The sequence below is a fragment of the Anser brachyrhynchus genome (genome assembly GCF_964034855.1).
Source record: "Anser brachyrhynchus genome assembly, chromosome: 1".
NCBI lineage: Eukaryota > Metazoa > Chordata > Aves > Anseriformes > Anatidae > Anser > Anser brachyrhynchus.
The window spans coordinates 28,961,437-28,977,421 of NC_137694.1; positions in this window are offsets into that span (position 1 = coordinate 28,961,437).

The window sequence follows — 15,985 nt, forward strand, 5'->3', positions numbered from 1 at the left end:
TGAATTTCCCAGTATGCCCTTCTGCCTCAGTCCTGCCCCCAATTATATGGAAACAAATCTATTAAGTCAAAAGACTGTCTCTATAGAGCCAAAAGAGAATTGGGCCTTTGTCTGTTCTGCTTACAGAATTTCTAACCACACTAAGCTGTTCCACTGCTTTTGTTATATAGTGGTCAATGTATGTTTTTGTAAGACTTCTTAACACTGATGACAAAATATTCTCAGTCAAAAGCGTTTCAGATTTTGGGACATTGAGCACGAAAGCTGAACACATCTTTAAGCTAACACTATTTTCTGTAATTAGTTTGGACAAATACATAGAGTATTGCAATTTCCACTTACATAAGAATTATTATTTTTTTGCAGCTCTCCACATTTCAGCACTTTGTCATCTGACTATGAAGTGGCTCTCAGATTTAATTATAAATACAAGCCTGGAAGCTGGTTGATGTTACCAGTCTGGATCTGAACATTGCTTTCACATGTCATGTCTACATTTTTTTTCTCATATCAGCAATGTCCTTATATTGAATGCAGGTCAAATTATCCACTCTTTTGAAGTACATGTTTAAACAATGTAAGGCAACTTATGGAAGGTCTGAAAATTAAAACATGCTGAAGTCTGGGATTTGTGCAAGTATTAATATATGTTCTTACTATAACAATTCTACTATCCTTTTGTATATATTATGTTATGTCAGAACTGTGTACTTGGTGAACAGCTAGAAAATGTATGCAATACATAATATCATAGCAAGTGAATATCCTAAGCTATGTTTTGAAGGCAGTACCTCATGGTAGCCTTTGGAAATCCAAAGGAAAACCATAGGAATCTAAGCAAATAGGTATACTTAAAAAATAAATAAAAAAAAAATCTTGGCCTCATTGTCTTGTGCTTCAATCCATCCACAGAAACATTCTTCTTACTACAAATAATTTAAGATTTTGAACTATACATGTGCATCAGTGTTATCTGTACAGTAATATCTAAATGTGTGATATGTTTATATAAATAGCTATATTTTTGTACGTATCCTTCACTATTTCCCTGTTCAACTTTCCCAGCTCAGTTAGATGGTAATCCATAATCAACAAAACTTCTTTGAATCCCTCTCCATGAAAACCAGGGTTCCATAACTTTAATGATTTTTGAACCCCAGGTCCTAATGGGAATACTTCAGCTACTCAATTTATTTGGAAAATTGAATAATGCTATTTATTTATTTTTGATAGCAACATTGCTAGCTGATGCACTTTTCTGCAGTTTGTCCATCTTTTTTTAAAAATGGTTAAGTCAGTGCCATCAGTTTCTAAGGAGAACACGGGAATTTCCAAAGAGAACATTACCTCATGTCTAATCTAAATGAAGGTGAAAATAAAAATCAAAATCCTCATGTACAGGTGGGGATGTGCAGGTGAGTACCTAGTGAATTTTCAAAATACAAAATCTATATATACGCTCCATGAATTAATTCAGAATCTTTCCTTGGGTCATACAACCATCACATTCAATGTCAAATTATCTTATTTTTTATCATCAGATTTTCCCAAGTGCTCTATAATCCATATGCTGATCTAGATTGCCTCGGAAAATCTCTAGATGTTAAGACGAGATTTTTCCTTGCCAAATCCAGGACTGCTTGAGCAAGGCATAATGGAGATAAATGCCACACTAAAAAGAAAAAATGAAACAAAACAAAAGACCACCAACAACAAAAAAAAATTAAACAACAACCACAAAACAGCAAAACAAACAAACAAACCCCTATATCTATATTTCTTTTCATAGAGTCATAGAACCATTCAGGTCGGAAAAGACCTCAAAGATCATATAGATAAACCTTTAACCTAGTACTAAATTCCACCACTATACCATGCCACTAAGTTCTAAATCTACACGTTTCTTGAAGACCTCCACAGATGGTGATTCAATCACTTCCCTGGGCAGCCTTTTCCAATGCCACACAACTCTTTCAGTAAAGAAAGTTCTCCTAATATCCAACCTAAACCTCTCCTGGTGCAACTTGAGGCCAATTCCCCTCACACTATCACTTGGTGCTTGGGAGAAGAGCCCAATCCCCTCACTATAGACTCCTGTAAGGTAATTGCACAATCAGGTCTCCCCAGAGCCTCCTTTTCTCTAGGCTAAACAAACCCAGTTCCCTCAGCCACTTCTCATAATACCTGTTTTCTAGATCACTCATCAGCTTCACTGCCCTTCTTTAGACATGCTCCAGAACCTCAACGTCCTTCCTGTAGTGAGGGGCCCACAGCTAAATACAGTATTCAAGGTGTGACCTCACTAGACCCAAGTCCAGAGGGACAAACACTTCCCTAGTCCTGCTGGCCAAACTAATTCTGATACAAGCTGGGATGCTGTTGGCCTTCTTGGCCACCTGAGCACACTGCTGGCTCATATTCAGCCATCTATCACAGAATCAGGTTGATGTATGATGGTGAGGGCATAAGGAAGAGAAAGACATAGGACAGAGGATGGTGGAGCAGCCCTTATGTAAGAAGGTATGCCCAGCTGGATAAAACTGAACTGTTGTCAAGTGAGAGGCAGCTACAATAGATCTGGAGACTCCTGCTGTTTAAACAAACAAACAAACAACAGTGAATTTCCATGTCCAAATACCATTTTCTACAGAGCAGTTCCAGGATTAGAATTTCTCCTGGATACCAGTGCTACATCCCGTTTTTTGCAGATACCAGCACAACGGTAGATACTAGTTTGTATTTAAATTGTTTAATTTTATTTTCATGACATTTTCCTTGTGATTTACCAAGAAAAAATTCCTTCCATTTCAAGATGAAAATGCCTCCACTACTTCTTTGTAAATATATTTCATCTTTCTTAACAAAAGTCCTTAGCAAATTGTAATTGGTTGGTTTCACTGAAATTTCTAGACAGAATTACAGTTAAATTACTAAAGGCAAAACCAAAAGGAAGCTCTTCCAACAACTATCTTAGCAGAATCACCAGAGAGAAAGAAAAGGAATAGGCAGCATTTTAGCAAGAAATGTAGCTGAGGAAGATCTCCTACACATATTAGTTACCTTATTTTGAAATCAATTTAAACTACTTTTACATATTTAAGCAATAAATATTACCAAAAACTTATTCTTATTTTATTTTTCAAGTTAAATAGCATAACTCTGGCTTCTAGAATCATTTCCAAGAGGAACGCATCACTTTAAATGTGATTTGAGACTGAGCACCCTGCATAATGCATGTTTGTGTTGGTTTTCACACTCTAATAATTATCAAGCAACTTGCCAATGTTAAGCTTAATTCTTGCCAAAAACCCTGTTCTTGTAGTAATCAATCAACACTTACTCAACAGTAGTTTAAGTTCCACAGAAACATTTAAAATATACCACAAAGTATAGAATTACTTGTGAGGAAAATGGTGCCGACACTTCTCATGGATAACTACATGATTCTTTTCCTTTTATGACCTCAGTAAAAATGAAAATGGTGAAAATATTGCTTCAAGTTCTGCATTTAGCAAATATATATGTATGTGTATATATATATACATATATTTTAAAATGTAATAGATAGTAAGCAGGCAATTAAGCCTTTGAAATTAATTCCCCCACAGGAAGAAGGGAAAAAACAACTGAAAATCAGAAAATGTTTTCCAGGCAACAGAAGAGATGTTGCCATCTGAACAATGACCTTTTTAGGTCTCCAGAGATTTGGACTTACCAGAGGTAAAAGATCTGGCTTAGAGAGAAAATGTTGAGAAAGAAGGCACAAAAAAGGAGGTCACCTGCTTCCAAATCAATTACCAAACAAAAAAGAAGCACTGAGCTGAAAGTCAGCTGAAAGTGTAGTTTCAAATAGAGATCCAGGACTAACGAGTCTAGACTAAGACATTTATGGCCTTGATAGAAAATGCCAGTACATGTTGTCTCTTGAGAATTTTGACAGAGAATAAGAATTTGAGATTGAGTTACGAATACTAGGAATTATGTGTCATCTTCATGATGATACATAAATATGTAAAACTCACCACTCAAATTTTAGCATGTCAAGAAGTCTAATGCTAGGAAAAATTGCCATTGCCACCTAATGAACCAGCAGCAGGAAATTCAGAAAAGCTGACTTAACTTCTACAGGAGCTTATTTTAATATGGTGATGATTTCTAAGTTATGCAGAGAAGTGACAGCTTGCTAACTTTCAGAACTGTCTGAGTTTAATAAGCAAAACTTAAACTAAGGAAGAACAAGGAGGTTTCTATTCAGTTTACTTGACAACATGCAACACAAGGAGTACAATGGAGAAGTTCTCAAACAAATCTTAGAAATCGGGATAATTAGGAATATTCAAAACCATATGTGTAAAAATTTCAGAGAATGAAGGAGAACTGGAAAGGAAATGCAGGAAGTCCCATCAAGTTCAAAAGTTATCCCAAGCCAGTTTGAAATGGACACAGTTCCCCTGAATAGGAGGGCAGTAGGAGAAAACAAACTTTCAAATATTTTAAGCTTTTAATGAAGCATAGAAATACTGGTATCTAGGTCAGAATTGCACATCTGGGTCCACACCTTCAGCAGCTGTAAGTTACTCCAAAAAACCACTAGCCTAACTATTGCCTCTTCGTGTATTCTGAATTTAACTTCCATAATGGATAAGACTGGAAGATCTCTGTAATGTTGTGATTGCTGAAATAAAGTCTATTTCTTATACCCAGTCTTAACCTATTACAAGGATATTGGGAGAAAATCAGCTATTCTTTTGAGAAAATCGGTACTGCAGATCTGTGATCCACACAGTGGTTACAATGACTCCAATTACAGGATGAGGTATTTTTCCCTAAAACGTCTGCATGTTGTGACTTGGTGGGGCATTCAACATGTGGATGCCTACAGACATGTTCACACCTGACAGTGTGGTGCTCTTGATGTGAATTGCTGCCATAACTGATTCTTCTAGTATCAAATCCAAGTCAAGCCGCATCCTCTCTGACACTCAGTGGTACTTATGTCACCTATATGAATCTATATCATTCTGTATAAAACTCCCTAGCAAAGCCAGTGCTGTGTATGTGTGCAAAGAACTGTGCCAGAATTTCTCAAAGATTCCCCATCCCCTGCAAATTGAGAGGAATTTTTTTCTCTCTCATAAAAGAAATTTCAGAAGGAAATAAAATATTTATCCATCTTATTGCAAGTGTTATATGCCCTTGCACCATCAATCAGGAACTTATAGGACAGCATGATATCTTACAGCATGTCAGATCAGGAGAGAGAGAGTCTTGTATTTGGATTAGTTTTTAAAGCAAGACACTATTGTAATTCATCCCCAGCTTCTCCCGCCCTCCCTTGACCTCACAGTTAGGTACTGCTGCTCACACAGTAAATGTTCCCGGAGGTGTTATCTGGAAAACAAAAGCACCAAGTTTCATGGGGGCTGTGTAGACACAACAGTCTTCATGGACCATGAAGAATGTCTTCAGTTTGCTCATACTTGTCCATACCAGCACCACACAGTATTTATTGTGACTGAAATAAAAAGTGCCCACACAGCTTTGCTCCCTGCAGTATGTCTTCATTCACACTCAGCAAGGCACTGACATGAAGGCACTAGTACTTCCTAGAAAAGACAGAGAGAACTTTACGCCTCCCTTTCCCTCTCACTGGCACTTTCTGTCACTGATGTTCTCAGCCCCTATCTTCCCCTGCCCCTCCAGTCCTCCGTGGCATGGCACAGGATGGACATGGGAATGGGTCTACAGAAGTCTGTCCATCCTCCAGGCAGAAAAATGAATCATCCTTTACTGAAAATAACTAATTTGCAAGGACAAAGCCAACACAAGAGGAAAGAGAACCAGGCCTAGATTTGTGCTTACTTATTCATGTAAAGGCATTAGAAAACAATTATTTTGCACCTTGATAATAGTGAATGAAAACTTCTACTGAAGTACAAAATATTATTACATCATTATTACTGCATTATTTGAAAAGTAACATGAAAAAAATGTTATTTCTAATATTCTCTAGGAGGTCTTTCATTTAAAAAACAAACAAACAAACAAAAACAAACAAACAACTTATTTAAGTTAGTTTAAAAGTGAGACTAGCAGCAGTGAATACATGCTCACAGCATTCCCCCTGTGACAGACCTGCTAATGGACATGCGAAGGAAGCAATGCTGCCATTACAAGGGAGATAGCCATGACAGATCAGCCTCAGGAGATGTCTCTGCAGGTGCTAATTCAAGAGACCTACCTTCTAACCAGAGACCTACCTTCTAACAGGGAAATACAGAGGAAGCACAAATCCAAATTATTCAGTGTGTGCATTTGTTTTACTGGAAGCAAATTAGAACAGAGGTAAAACGCATCCCACTATCACACAGTTATTTAGCACATAGTGATACCTTTGACATGCAATTTGTCTTTCAAGATGGGGAAAATACTGTCTGCATTTTAAAACTGTTCAAAAGATTATCTAAGCTGGCATACCTTTGTATTTCCTCTCTGGTCTCAGGTAGCAGAGCCGACAGTAATGTTCCTTGGTGTCACAGTCAGGCTGCAATCATCAAGCTGCCCACTTCCAGAGAGGCGAAAATTTACCATGTTGACATATTCTTACTGGCAGTGTAGCTATTTCATCTCACGCAGAAGGAACATACTGTCGTGTTAGGTTTTGACAGGTCTCCAGAAAAAAATGCACTTAGCTGGCAACTTCTATGTAGAGATGCTGCAATATCTAACCCACTTCCCTGAAGACCAACAGAAACATTTTCATTATTATTGACAGTGTAATCAGCACGATATGGATTTTCATTAAAACATTTCCTTGTTAGTTGGTTCTTAGAGAAGCTTTGAGACTAAACATATTGTTTTACTGTTGTCTAATCTCCACCAAGAAATTAGGGACATTGATTTCAAGATCTAAAGATGAACACTTTCTCACAATCATTAGTTCCTTTCCAGTTGCTCACTGGAGTAAGCTTTGATGTTTCTAACTCTGCAGGAGACAGAGTTAAAGAGTTTTCTGCTATTTGAAATCTGAAGTCTAAGGTGTTGCTCTATATAATCCCTTGGTTTACATGAGAAAAGTTAAGTAAATTCAACCTCCTTTGTCTTCATTCTGGCACTTTTAAAAGGCAATGACCATTCATTGTTACCACATATTCTTTCTTGGAAACAAAAGGCATCTTTGTTCATTATTAGTAACCAATCTAAACATTATGTTGCTATAATTGGGGACAAATATTCTTCCCTTCTATATGCCCTGTTCTCACTTGGTTGTTTTTCATGATACTTTTCTCCAGCTCCTGAGCTAACTGTCCTGGGTTATCCTTGGTGTGATATCCAACAGGATTTGCTCCATACTTTAGGGTATTGCCCATGTTCTGCTTTTGGTTACTGGACAAGTCTGATTCCTGGGAGCTGTAGCTGAAAGAACATATTGGTTAAAAGAATAACAATAATACGTGGACCATATTAAAAATGTTGAACAACTTACGTATTATTTATCTGAAGTAATTGGAAGAGCTTCAAGAGCACTAGTTTGGATAGTAGCCAGGCATAATTACCATCACTTTATGGTGGAGAATCAAGAACTGCATTGGGGATGTAGGGATCTGCCCCAGCACATCCAACAGCTTGGTGGTGGTGCCAGGAACAGAGTTGCCCTACAGGCAGCCTGGAAAGCAAAAATGAGGTGTATATTTGCAGAGACAGCTGAGTATGAGAACCCCTCAAAGATCCCACCATAGGGGGGTGAGATGGTACTCACTGAAATAACCCTGTTACACTGGTAGCAACCAGATACCCTTTTTATTGCAGTAAAAATCCTTGCTTGTTTAAATGATGGTGGATGAATCTTTCCTACCACTAATGTTTTCTACTTGCAGCTCCTATCATACAGGTTTGTAATTGCAGTAGGCTAGAAATGAAGCTGTGGTACTTTTGCAAGATTATGTATTAAAATAATCTTCATTTTCAGAATCACACAAACTGACAAAAAACATTACTTCTACATTATACTGCCAGCTGCAGCATCTAGTTCTTGGTATGCTTTAGAGAAGTTAAATTACCTGGGATGGATTTGCCATGTCTCAGAATTGAATCAAAAAAAAAAAAAAGTGGTAGGACAGAGATGAGAGGTTTATTGAATTTCCAGTACACAGGAACAGAGACCTAAACAGGAAATAAAACTTTTATTGGTCTCTGTTCGGGACCTGTGCTACCATAAACCATCAAGTCACCCTGATAAAGCAGTGAAGAAAAAGGGTAATTAATGTTTTGCAGTTCTAAATTGCAGTTTCTTAGCTTGTAAAAGCTGCCTGGCACGTTCATGGGGGCCAACAGCAGTTCAGAGTCAGATCCAAAAATAAAAAAGCTTTAAATTCTGCAACACACAGAGAATGCACCATTTTTTAACTGCTTGGAATCCAAACTCCTGAATAAATCCCATGAACTCCTCTGCAGTGTGCAGGGAGACCCATGAGAGACATGGACAGGACTCTCTGTAGGAAGATGGCTGAGGAAGGCCCAGCCTAGTGCCAGCCCTTCAGAAACACCTGCAGGTGGGCAATGCTGAGCCCCTCTTCCTGCTCAGGAAGAAAGCCAGAAACCAGGGTGCAGGGCAGAGCAAGGTTTGTGTACACAAACTTCAGCCTTCCCTGAGAAATTAGATGTAGGGGAAGCCAGATGTGGGCAAAAGATAGTTTGAGAAGCACTACCTTAATACAATTCAAATATAACCCCCCACTGAACTACACTCCACATTCTAGGTCTCTTGTACACATTTTCAAAAAATAGTCTGTAGCAAATTTGAATTGCAAATGAAGCTACTCTAATCTTAGCTACCTTAAATACCTTACTACATGAATCCTTCAGGGTGACAGATGACTAGATTTAGATTTCTTTCAAGTTAGTCTCATGACAGCGATTTGTGAGATAATACAATCTCTATTTTTCTGCAGCTCTGAGGCAGGCTTTGGCTGTTTGACACACACTAAAGACATCTTTGTTCCAGATCTTTGATATCTTGCCCAAAGGAAAGCCCAGTTACCCCTTGGTTTTTGGTCCAGGGTCTGTGTAACCTTCTGTCAACAAAAGAAAATCTTCTAATCACCAACAGCGTGCAAGCAATTGCTGAGCATATAGCAACAGCATTATCCACCCAGACAATTACAGCATTTCTGGTGTCTAAACCAGTTTGGCAAAGCACTTCAAGATTTACAACACAGGGAAAACACTGCCTAAAACCAAAATATATTGCATGCTATTTATTGGTTAATCACCAAACAGTAAAGTTCTTGGGACAATTTCTCAGTAAGATTATATTAAACTCAACTGAAACAATTTAGTGAAAGATACTGCTCTGTGCTCTAATAGTTTTTTTACTCGAGTGTTTGCTATTGCTAAATTTTGTGTGGACATGTAATTTCAAGTGACATATTTCAACCCACAAATCTCATATCAACATTGCTGGAAAAAAAAAAAAAAAAAAAGTCTATTATTCCACATCTCAGTAGCTGCGGTACGTTTAAATTGAGGGGAAAAAAATCTAAATTGAACTATTACTACTTTTATTGATGTAAATAACACAGCAGTTCAGAACTAAACCCACACAAGGAAAAGTAAAAACCTGATTGTTTTCAGTTTTGCTAGATTGCATCATAAAAAATGTTATATCAATGTCAACATCTAGAAATGCAGAGAGAAGATATATTTCCATTTAAATAGTCTGACAGGCAAACTGATATTCATATTCTTAAAGTAGAACTAATGGCCTATGTACAAAAAACAGTACAGTTTCCATACATTAGAAATAAATCGGAACTAATGAGCATTTTAAAATGAAATATCACTAGCTTTGTTGGCACAAAGGACATTTCTAAGAGGACATGGGACTGCTGCCTTAGAACAATTGTCACAGGAGTAAATTACTTTTTTACCATTTCCTCCTCCTTCTACAGGTTTTGTCAGGAGAATGAATATATCTTACACTGCATTCTGAACTTGCTGTAGTCTGTCACAGGAATGAATTATCACCAAATTTTAATGCTTCAACACTGTGCATTTTTATTCTCATTATATTCTCCCTTTTTTCTCAATCTTGTGAGAAAAATTATAATAATAAAGAGAAAATAGCAGAACATTTATCCATTTATCCATTCCCTTGACACTCTTAAGATTGTAACCAGAACAGAAAATTATATGAAAATGATTTGTTCTTACACTAAATATAGACACAAGGAAAGAAATAAGTTTAAAGTTAATCAGTTCCCTGAAGAATATGAATTCTTGGTCCATCTTCAGTGCCCTAAAATGTGCTTCTACATTGAACATTGTCATCAATTCAAGCTATAGACAGTATTAAACATTGACATCTGGTACCGTGATGTGGACTGCTGTGAAGTAACACTGCAATTGGACCTGATACCCCATTTTGGTACAATGAGGCACAGAGAAAAGAGAGCAGAGCACTAGACCTCTGCAATTTCTTAACAAAAGCATAGATGTCAAGAAATCTGAGCTCTGCAAGTCCTTGTCTCTAAACCAGAGAGGGACACATCTCTGCTGAATATTCTGTCTACCTTATATTTAATCCTTTTTAGTCATCTTTTCTTTAACACAGAATAACAAGCTACAGGTGTATAAATCTGGGTAAATAAGATCTCCATACCAAGGAAGAAAAAATATGTATTTGTTTATAAGAGTAACATCTTATAAATATTACCACGTAACTTTCTCTCTTTAACTGTATATAATGTACGCATATACTTATATTTGAATATATCTATAACTGTATCTGTACACAAACACACACACACACACGTATATATACAACAGTATTCCAAGTATGTGTAGTGGAACAACCTTTTGCAGTTAAATTCAGGATGAGCTTGCAGCTGAGTATTCTGTAGTAATTACCCACCTGTCTTTACTGTAGTGGGTTTACGTGGCAAGGTTTTGGTAGCAGGGGGCCATAGGGGTGGCTTCTGTGAGAAGGATCTAGAAGCTGCCCCATGTTTGATAAGGGCCCCACTGCTGACCAGAGCTGAGCCAATAAGTGAGGTTGTTTTGTGCCTCTGTGAGAGCATATTTAAGATAAGGGGGAAAAAAAAAAAAAAAAAAAATGCTGCACCACACAGCAGCTGGGAGAGTGAGAGGAGTGAGGAACAGCCTTGCAGGCACCAAGGTCAGTGAAGAAGGAGGGGGAGAGGTGCTCCAGGCGCCAGAGTAGAAGTTCCCTGTGGCCTGTGGTGAGGACCATGGTGAAGCAGGCTGTCCCCCTGCAGCCCATGGAGTACCATGGTGGAGCAGGGTTCCACGCTGCAGCCTGTGGAGGAGACCACGGTGGAGCAGGTGGACCTGCACCGACGGAGGCTGCGGCCTGTGGAAGACCCCCGCCAGAGCAGATTCCGGACCGGACCTGTAGCCCGTGGAGAGGAGCCCACGCAGGAGCAGGTGACCTGGCAGGAGCTGCTGCCCGTGGGGGACTGAGGTTGGAGCAGTTTGCTCTTGGGGGATGGACCCCGTGGTACGGACCCATATCTGGAGCAGTTCTTGAAGAGCTGCTGCCTGTGGGAAGCCCACGCCGGATCAGTTCAGCAAGGACTGCATCCCGTGGGAGGGACCCCACAGCACAGGGGACGAGAGTGACTGAGAAGGAGCAGCGGAGAAGAAGCGCTATAGACTGACCATAACCCCCCATTCCCCCGTTCCTGCGCCACTCAGGGGGAGGAGGTGGAAGAGGGTGGACAGGGGGGTTAGGTGCTTTTGGTTTCTTTTCTTTGTTTCTCACTTCTCTAGCTTGTTAGTAATAAGCAATAAATCTTACTGTCTCCCTATGCTGAGTCTGTTTTGCCCGTCACAATAATTACTGTGTGATCTCCTCATCCTTATCTCAACCCTTGAGCCCTTTTCATCGTATTTTCTCCCTGTTCCTCTTTGAGGAGGGGGAGTGAGAGAGCGGTTGTGGTGGAGCTCGGCCGCACACCTGAGTAAAACCACCACATTTACCCAGGGGTAAATGTAAAGATAATTATCCTGCAGAGTATGAGTATCAGTAGCAGTGGCCATGGCCAAGTTCAAATTGCCTCTTTTCCTGATGCGACTAGTTCACCTCATACCCCCAGGGTGAGGGCTGCCCTGTAAGGCCCTGTACCATCATGTAGTGAATGGTGATTCCTGTCCCAAGAAGATTATAAACTGCATCACTGAGAAATGGGAGAAGAAACTAAGGCACAAAGACACAAGATGACTTGATAAGGGCTTATCAAAAAAATGTGAAAAGAATATGATCTGGGTTTCCTGACTATCATTCTAGCATTCTTCCTCTTCCCAGGAGATGTAACACCTATTCACCAACCTGTAAAGCAAGATAATTTAATGACTGGAGATGACATGAGGATCTTTTCTGTGATATCGGTGAAGCACCTGATATTGTAACCACCTTTAGAAAATACTTTGTACACAAAGTTCACCTAAACAAATTAAACATTTTACAAGCTGCAGGTAACTGTACTTAACTGTCTATGGCTTCAAGTTCAGATTAGCAGAAGTGTGAATTGAGAAGCTGTGAACCACATTATGGGACAGAGAAACCCAAATCCCCTGGGTGATTCTGGAAGCGTATTTCCCTGTCCTGGTAGATCTTCTTCTGTACTATGCTGATAATATCACATCTAGCTTTCAAGGACTGTTAGTTACTAATTAAGTATGTTCATTCTCTTGCCCTTGGAATCTTCCATTAGATTCTTAGCTGATGAAAACGTGCACCATAAATGAGAGAATAATGTGTAAACTGATTGTATTTTTTGTGTTAATAAACTCATATCGGTGAGTTCACACTAAAACAAATGCATTTCCTGATTTTAAGGTAATGCAATGCAACTTGAATGTACTAGTTTGTCATTTTATGTTGCTCAGATAAACCATGATTCTTCTAGAAGAATCAAAATGAACTTTTGGGTTGAATCTTAATAAGCATAAGAATATATCACACATGATTTCTGGCATCCTCCCCACCTCTGATGCATTCTTCTTGCTTAAAAACAAGCGGCTCTTATTGGGTCCCTTCCTGGCATCAAATTATATCATCTAATCCAGAATCTGAGTTTAGGAAGATCATAACAAATGCACTCATTTTTGATCCAAAATGTACTTCTGTGGATATAATAAACACAAACACACAAACAAACAAACGGTTGACAAGAAGCAGTTAACTACAAGCCTTAGCAGAGTACAAGCCTTAGCAGAATCTCATAGTAGTTAAAAAATCACATTATGTAGAAAACTAATAATGAAGTCTGTTAGCCATATATCTGCATTGTAGGTAAGTTTTAATAATTTAAAAATCAAATGAGATCTCCATTAGCCCTAGAAAGCAATTTTAAATTAATTTAAATTATTTTCATATTAATAATATACTGATATTATTATAGCACCATGCTCAAGGTCTTTTCCTAATTATGCATTCAATAGCAAATTAACTGAAGTATAAATCTGTCAGTATTGAGAAATAAAATGGAAAAATATGGTCAAAACCCACAGCAGTAGTGAAAGATGTTAGATCTTCTGGATGAGGAAGACATAGTTATTTATAATATGAAACATACATATATGTAAATATATGAATTTATAGAAATATAAAAAACACAGGGCTTGAAAACATAGAAAAAGAAATCACAGTTATAAGTTTTCAGCTCTCTTCTTCAAATTTGTAATGAGCAAATGGTAAATGATATTTTTCAGAAGGAATCCTTTCCAGATTTGGTCAAGACCTTGGCCTAAATGGATCACAATAACACCGCATGACATTTTAAAAATGTTATGTATCAAATGTGTTGGTAATACATGAGAATGGCAATTCTTGGAAATCTTAAAATGAAGGAGAATATAAACAAATGAAATTGAATATCTGAATTAAAGACAGCAAACCTAAGGACTTTAGATTTTCAAGAATGGAATAACATAAACAAGAAACAAAACCACTGTAAAGAAAAACCCTTTTACATTCACCACCAAAAAATAAAAATAAAATGAAATAAATTAAAAAAAAAAAAAAAGAAGTGTCTTAACAACTCCTTAACTCTTGGAAAATAGTGGGAGACTTGAAAATTTGAAGAAGTGGCAATAATAATGAGACTTACGATCAATAGAAATAAAAAGAAATTTGTTTTTGTAAACTGGCAAGAATAACTTAGAGAAATTTATCTAACTGACAATAACCAGGGATATCGATAATAACCAAGGACATCCCAAATACCTAGCAAAATCACTTATAAGTATCTATTAGATGAGGAGGGATATTAAGACATGAAAATTTCACTTTTGTCCTTTCGGCTAGTGTTTAATTCTAACAACCACTGAGAAGAACCAATTTTAAGACAGCCATACCCTCCAGATGCAGATAATAACTTTTAAAATAATTAACTAAATAAGCATTGGGATTAATTTGGGGGGCAGTAAGAGAGTAAGATTAAGAAAAAGATGTAACAATAAATTGTAGAAAGCTTCAGGGAAAACATCTGCAGCAAATACAACAAAATTCTGACAGCCTTGATGGGCCACCAGGAAACTGAGTTAAGACATGCTGCGCATAGCCCATGAATATGAATTTCCCTCCGATAGGACTTTCCAAACTGTTTAAATACCTATGTTTTTTGTAGCCACTAGAGATCCTCTTGAACAGTCACCATGCAGCCTGAAATGGAACAGGTAAGGGTCTTTTGGGAAGGTCTTCCTCTGGTTTTCTGCTCTTGCACAGCAAACAACTGGAAGCTGCCTGGGAGGGATCCTAGGTGATGCTGAGCTGCCATCCCCACCAGATCCTTTGACACTGATAATAATGATGTCTCAATTCAATGACTTTATGATTTTTGGCTAACCTTTGGCCAAACTCCCTGCTTTTTGAAGTTGTTTGTTTGTTTGTTTTATTTTACTTTAAGGTTTTACACCTTTCCATGCTTTACTCTTTTCCATGGTTTCCCTCTTGAATACTTGAGTTGCTAACAATCTTGTCTCAACAATCCTACTTCTGTCTATAATTTCTGACCTTCCTGCAGAATTTCTAACAGCTCTTTCACATCAGTATGAGCCAAGGTCAAGCAGCAGGGCTGTATGAAAGCTGGGACCTGGAACATCAAAGACGGGTGCAGAACCCCTGGGTAGGGCTTATGGAGAGAGACAGTAACCCTGGGTGCACGGGGTGTATGCTCCTCGCTATTCTTTGCCAACTGCTGGATCCCCATTCGCTTAACGTGTATTCCTTGGGGAAGACACTCTCCATCTCTCCCAGAGTCAACATAATAACCTCAGACAGACTGTAATGGACTGCAGCTCTCTGCCCCTTGCCAGGTCCAGCTCAGGGTCAGACATCTGAGCTATCAATGTCCTAATGGACCAGTAATTTTTACATACAGAAAAGTTCTTTACTTCTTTTCAAGAGCAAAGTGAGATCTACTGCTAGTTCCGGGGACAGGATGGTGTCTTTAAGGGCCTTGATGCTCATACAGGGAGCTTTGATGTGATATTCAAAGCTTTTTCATTTTCTTTTTCTTCTTTTTTATTTTTCATTTTCCCTCACAGCCCACTGTACTAAGGAATCAAAGTGCAGCCATACAGCTTACACAATGTAGGGAAAATGGCAAGCTTTTTGCAGTATGATACTTTACAGCTGGTGTTTAACACAGGTATGTGCCCAATCAGCTGTTGCAGAACCAGTCACCAGCCCAAAGCTGCCTTCTTCTGCAGGACAGGTGGGACCTGGATGGTCCTGTTTCTCTCTGGATGGTCAGGTTTCTCTCTGTCCTACCAGAGATTTATATAGCCCGGGGTCTTGGCATGTGTGACCGATTATGCACTCTCTTCAGTGGTCATGGGTGTTTCATTTTTCATGCCTGACCAGGAGAGGGGAGGCTACCCATTAATCACTGACATAAGTATTGTTTCAGGTACGCATGATGGATAGTTATAACTTTTGCAGCAAAGCTGCATTTGCCAG